This window comes from Pongo pygmaeus, chromosome 6, assembly GCF_028885625.2.
Source record: "Pongo pygmaeus isolate AG05252 chromosome 6, NHGRI_mPonPyg2-v2.0_pri, whole genome shotgun sequence".
Taxonomy (NCBI): Eukaryota; Metazoa; Chordata; class Mammalia; order Primates; family Hominidae; genus Pongo; species Pongo pygmaeus.
The window spans coordinates 133,413,661-133,420,655 of NC_072379.2; the positions used below are offsets into that span (position 1 = coordinate 133,413,661).

The 6,995-nt window shown below is 44.1% G+C and overlaps 1 pseudogene; it reads left to right on the plus strand.

Annotated features, from left to right (window-relative positions):
- Positions 1 to 1,204: 1,204 nt before the first annotated feature.
- LOC129041593 (suppressyn-like) lies at positions 1,205 to 1,823 on the plus strand (annotated as a pseudogene).
- The last annotated feature ends 5,172 nt before the right edge of the window (positions 1,824 to 6,995 follow it).

Consider the following 6,995-nt stretch of genomic DNA (forward strand, 5'->3'; position numbering starts at 1 on the left):
AAAAGAAAAAATTAGCTGGGGCTGATGGCACATTCATGTGGTCCCAGCTACTCAGGAGGCTGAGGTAGGAGAATCACTTGAGCCCAGGAGTTCAAGGCTGCAGTGAACTATGATTGCATCACTGTACTCCAACCAGCCTGGGTGACAGAATGAGACCCTGTTACTGTAAAACAAACAAACATATAAATAAATAAATAAATAAAATTGAAATGATATCAACTTTCTTCTCTGACCACAATGGAATAAAACTAGAAATCAATAACAAGCCCAGGGCCAGGTACCCAGGCAAGATTGGCAAGTAGACTTCACTCACATGCCACCCAAAAAATGGCTCTGCTATCTTCTAGTCTTCGTTTGTACTTTCTCCGGGTGGGTAGAAGCATTCTCAACAACTTCAGAAGGTGCAAATATCATCACACAAACTCTCATCATGCATATAATTCCCCGTTTCAGACTCCCAACATCCATCCAGTCCAATAACAGACCCACCTTCGTCAGTCAAATTACCTAAGGCATCTCTACATCCTTAGGTATAAAATGGGTTCTCCACACACCCTACAGGCCTCAATCTTCAGGCAAAATTGAAAAAGTTAACTCTGTCCTTAAAGCCCAACTCACCAAGCCGGCTCTAGAAACCCGCCAGTCATGTACAAAAAACCTCCCTTTTACCCTCATGAGACTCCACACAACACCAAAGCCACACTCTTTTTATAGTCCCTTTGAAATCATGTGTGGCTGAACTTTTGTCTTGGAGCCTCCACCCTTCCCAGACTCTGAGCCACTCGGGAATTACCTCCTCTACTTAATCTAGACACTGGATTTTCATTCATGAAGTAGCAAATGAGACCATGCCTCTCCCTGTCGACATCTCCTTGTCTTCTCTACATAACTGTCTTGCAGGCACAGACGTGTTTATCTGCCAACCTGACCCTCGCAAAAAGCTACAACTGAAGTGGACAGGCCCCTACACTGTGGTACTCAGCACGCCAACTGCAATGAGAGTCCAAGGACTCCCCAACTGGATCCATCACACCAGGGTCAAGCTCACCCCCAAGGCTATTTCTTCCTCTAAAACATTAACAGCTAAGTGGTCCTCCCGGCCAATTTCTCCTACCAAGCTTAAATTAACCCAAAAAATGTTCTTAAAGCCAAAAACCCCCTAGAAAGCCTAAATGCGAGGAAGACTAATCACCTGCTTCCAGAGATGGCCTGTATCTACCCAACTGCTTGCTGTGCCTCGCTTCCAACCAAAGGTCTTCATACAGGAATATCCCTCACCACAATCCTAATACTGTCAGTAGCCACCCTGCTGTCCACAGCAGCCCCTCCAAGCTGCTGTGATGTGAGTGTTATCAGTCTTTCCACTACGGAGGAAAAATGCAACAATCCTTTACTTACCATAATAATATAGAAAATCCTGTTATGGAACTTTAGTCAAGGAATGTGTTGAATCAGGGAAAAGTAATTATAAAGTGAAAAATCTAGGAGTATCTGGCAGTCGTAATGGGGCTATATGTGCAAAAGGTAAGCAGTGGCTTTGCTTCACCAAAATTGGACAATGGGGAGTAAACACTGAAGTGCTAGAGGACATAAAGAGAGAACAGATTGTAGCCAAAGCAAAGGCCAAAATCAACAACTCCCCCCCACCAAAAAAACACCTGTGGTATTTCCACCCCTTTATACAAAACTACAAGCAGGCCTATCCCTTCCCAAGCCAGGAAAAAAACCTGTTTGTAGATCTAGGAGAACGCATCGTGCTTACCATGAATGTGTGCAATTGCTGGGTATGTGGGGGAGCTCATGTGAGTGAACAGTGGCGGTGATATGGGATAGACACTCTCCCTTACTAACTAGCATCCCAAAACTCCAGCCTCACTTTCACTCCTCAGGAACGCCTGCAGTCCTGGACACTTACCAACCCGGTAAGAGGGACGGTGTGGATATCCTGCAAGTGGACTAATAAAACCCATCGTGCCGTAGGTGAAAGTCCCTGTCACCAAACCCTAACGGTCAACACCTCCGCAGCAGAGTGGTGGCAAAGGTTACTTCACAGAGCCTGGTCTCCTTCTAAATTAAGCTACCTCAGTCATGTCTCGTCAAAAAGGGGCTGGAACTGTACAAACACCACTAACCCTTATGCCACATACCCCCACCTAAGTGCACAATGAAACAATCCTATGAACACCAGCCTACAATGGATTGCCCCTGATGGATTCCTTTGGATATGCGGAACCCGGGCTTACTTGTGGCCACCTTATCACTGGCAAGGTACTTTCTTCCTAGGAACAATTAAACCCGGATTCTTTTTACTTCCAAAGCAGGCGGGCAACACCCTCAAAGTCCCTGTGTATGATAACCTAAACAAAGAAAAACGATCCTTGAAGGTAGGATGAAGCCAAAGATGGCAAGAGGATGAGGCGCCTCCGCAACGGATCATCAAATATTATGGTCTGGCCACTTGGGCTGAGGATGGTTCATGGGGTGATTGCATTCCCATATATTTGCTAAATAGAATAATTAGACTACAGGCTGTTCTAGAAATAGACACTAACCAAACAGCCTCAGCCCTGGAAATGGTAATGGTCGTGCAATAACAAAACCAAATGCACGTGGCAATTTATCAAAACAGGCTAGCACTAGACTACTTGTTAGCAGAAGAAGGTGGGGTCTGTGGTAAGTTTAATATCTCCAGTTGTTGTCTTAACATAGACAATAATAGGAAAGCAGTTCTAGAAATCGCTTCAAACACCAGAAAAGTAGCCCATGTACCAGTCCAAACCTGGAAGGGACGGGAACCGGCAAACCTAGGAGGGTGGTTCTCTAATTTAGGAGGATTTAAAACACTGGTAGGGACAGTAATCTTCATCATTGGGTTCCTCCTGTTTCTCCCCTGTATTATTCCACTGATAATAAAAGCCATTAAAAGTCTTGTTCAAACTATGGTTAACTGCCAGACAATCCTGCTACAACGACACAATGGATACCAACCCGTCTCTCAGGAATACCCCCAAAATCAAGTTTTTCTTTTTTCCGAGGTGCCCACACCACCCTCTATGTCACGCCTGAAATAGTTATTTAAAAAGTCATCCCTTTTCCCTTTTCCTATAACCAAATAGACAGGAATGAAAGACTTTCCCTGGGTCCTGAAAGCTTGGGGGAATGAATAACTCCTCCCTTCTCAGGTCCAGTGCCAAGGCACAAGGTTACCTGCACCAGCAGTGTGCGTCAGCAAGATAGCCGAAGCAGGAAGAGAGCTGGCCAGAAGACACATACCCCTTGAAGACCAAGAAAGAGAGGCCATGGGGGTACCACATAGCAGTTACATCAGACTGGGACACTTCCTGTTTACAGGAGACTATAAAACCTCTACCCCATCCTCATTTGTGTCTCACATCATTTTAGGTCTCAGCCCATCTGCACCCAGGCGCTCATTAAAACAGCGTGTTGCTCCACACTGCCTTGTGTTGTTTGTCGGCGAGCTCTCAGGGTTCCAACCAATATTAGAACCTTGCACTTTCTGGCCACCAGCTCCTGTTTTCCTCTTTGATGGCCAGATCCATGCCTTTCATGAAGCATTCTAATATTGGGAGCAACTTTTGGAAACTACTAGGGCCATGGCTACCTTTGAGATGGTGAAAAATTACTTTGCTAAGCAAACCTCCTAGAAGAAAAGATTTCTGTGCACAGGTGAGGAGCCTGTGGTATTAGCAAGTTTGGCGCCTTTATGGAAGAGGTGCATTCATTCAATTATTCAGTAACTTCATCCATTCATCCCACAAGCATTCACTATTTAATATCAACAGGAACTATTTTTGGCCCTAGGATTACAGAGATGAAGAGAATAAAAGTCTCCAGGCCGGGCGCAGTGGCTCACACCTGTAATCCCAGCACTTTGGGAGGCCGAGGCAGGCAGACTACAAGGTCAGGAGTTCGAGACCAGCTTGGGCAATATGGAGAAACTCCCATCTCTACTAAAAATATAAAAAATTACCTGGGTGTGGTGGTGGGAGCTTGTAGTACCAGCTACTCAGGAGGCTGAGGCAGGAGAATCTCTTGAACCCAGGAGGCGGAAGTTGCAGTGAGCCGAGATCGTGCCACTGCACTCCAGCCTGGGCAACAGAGTGAGATTGCAGCTCAAAAAAAAAAAAATCTCCAATTATATGAAGTTTTCTTTCTAGAGACTGGCCAAGACATTGGTCACTGCCCATGAGTTGATGACCAAGTGCACCACCTGAAGCTCTGTTCATTGGGAGGACTTCACCTTGGCATTGTCTTCCAAAGTTATTCCCAAGTGGGCCATCGTGTAGCTGCCATCCATTTTTGACTTACACCCCCATAACCAATTCACCAACTCAGAAACCAAGCTCAGGATTTTTCCTCCTCCATTACCTTGTTATAAGGGATTCCCCCACACCACCTCTTGGGTGAAGTGATGGAGAGGTGCTGGTGCAACAGTGGATGACATGGCTCTGAGTCACCTGCTCACATGGCTTACTTGTGCCCTCTGGTTTTGCTCATGCTTGATCTTGGACATACACTTCTGCTTTGGATGCATTGTTACTGAGCCTACCCAACCTATGGACTTGGGGGGTCTGATAGAACCTAGGACATGATGTGAATTGTGGCTACATTGTCACTTCTGTCCTATGATCAGGTACTCTGCCTCTGTCTGGGTCTGGTAGCACACCAAAAGTTGTTTTTTAAAAGACATTAAATTATCTGCTGCTGATGGCATGGACTTGCTCCAGAGTCCTAGGTCTTCATTGTGATTCTCCCAATTGAGGCTTTCTGTAAGTTCTACACACATCCTTTCCCACCACTGATACTGTAATACTGATACCATAGGGTCTGCTGGGTTATACGGCCCGAGCAGCAGGGCTGCTCACATTGCAACCTTATTTGGCTGCTGAGCTCTTTCTTCCACTGGGCCTCACCCAAAGCTGGCTGCCTTGGTGAGATCTGGGATATGGATTTGAGCAGTATTCACAAGTGTGAAATATGCTGCCACCAGGGCTTGAAGAGAATTACCAAGAGCTATACTTCCATCTTCATTTATGACAGTTAGGTTTAGATAGGGAGATGCAACAATTCATCCTTTCTTGTACTTGGGGAAAATGTCCCAGAATGTCCCAACCACTGGACTCCTAAAGGTTTTACTGGTGTGACATACATCCTAAGTCTTAATATGATTTATTTCACCCCTCTGGAGTACATTTCTTACCAAAGTGTCCAGTGTGATACCCATTTCTTGCTCATATAATCCAACTAGCATGATGTTATTAACATGATAGATCAATGTGGGATGTCCAGATAGTCTAGATATCTTTGAACTCTGACAATAGGTAAGAGAGCTAACCTAGCCTTGGGATGAAGCTGTAAAAGCATACTATTGTCTCTTCTATCTGAATGCAGACTGTCTCTGATCCTCTTTATTGATGGGAACAGAAAGAGATCCATTTGCCAGTTAAACATAAATGTAAGGAGTAACTACTGTGATCAATTACAGTATCTTAATTGGATAAAGAGTGACAAGAAGTTGATTGTCCAGGAAGATGGTGACGGACAGTAAAATGAGATAAGATTAGTGGATCAGAGATCTTGATGGTGTCAAAGAATCGATAAAGTATGAGTGTTACAGGGAATAAGATGGAAAGGTAAGAGGTATTGGTCAGAATAAGATGCCTAAATTTGAGACTCAATGGTAGTAGATTTGTTTGTAATGACAACAAAGAGAGGAAAAGTTCTTAACAATTGAGGGGGTAAATTAACTGAGATAACAAAGTCACCGAGAATTATATGGATATGGCAAGTCCCCAAGAATGATTACAAAAGTGGTAGCAAAAAGCAATAAAATCTCTGATGAACGAGTGTGACCTTAAGGTCATTTAAAATAATAGTAGCGTGTATAGTTTTGATGCTGAGTACTTCAAAATACCTGGGATATTGACAAAAAATAGGCTAAGAGCTGCAATATCCAAGGAGAATATCTACCTTACTTTTAGGATCATTGGTATGAGGATGGACAAAGAAAAACAAGCCAATTCTTAAGAGAACAGCAGGTGAAGCAATGTCCACAAGGGAATGCATGTTATCAGTTACAGCAAGAACAGGAAATGAACACTCAGAGAAGAGATAGAAGGTAAGGTATAAGGAATGTTGACAATGAGGATTGTTGGCAGTGGTCTGTTGATAAATAAAGTTCAACAACCAGTTGTCTGGGAGAGGTGGAGTGGAGTACTGATTAGCAGCCCTTGCCAGTTTCCAGGGGATTAATGCTCCCACAGTGGCCTATTTTAAGCTGTCTGACATTCACTGCCAAGACTGGGGCTTGGACAATCTCAGTAATCATAATGACTAAGGTTTTAATGCAATATTCTAAAAAATCAAAATCAATGCAAAAATCCATGACAAAGCATAAAACATGGACTAAAGATGGACTGCTGTTTGTGTTTTTGGACCTGCATGATTGTGCAATGGCAACAGTTGTTTCCAGTCAGCCCGGGGCTCCTCAGTCTTAGTGTCTTTTGAGTCACCCAACAGGGGGTTTTATGACAGTTGACAGTGGCATGGGAACAGATTGAATTGGGTAAATTTATATTTCTACATATCTCTAATTTACTTATGCAGGGCTTTATACATAATCATGGTTTTCTGTTTTTTTTTTTAATTTTTTTTAAGAGATGGGGTCTTGCTATGTTATCCAGGCTGGCCAAGAACTCCTGGGCTCAAGCCATGCACTTGCCTCAACGTTCCCAGTAGCCGAGATTACAGGTATGCGCCACTGTGCCTGGCTAATCATGGTTTTCTTCTTTTTTCTTTTCTTTTCTTTTCTTTTTTTTGTTTTGTTTTGTTTTGAGACAGGTTCTTGCTCTGTCGCCCAGGCTGGAGTGCAGTGGCACCATCTCGGCTCACTGCAACGTCTGCCTCCCAGGTTTAAGCAATTCTCATGCCTCAGCCTCCTGAGTAGCTGGGATTACAGACGTGTGCCACCACAC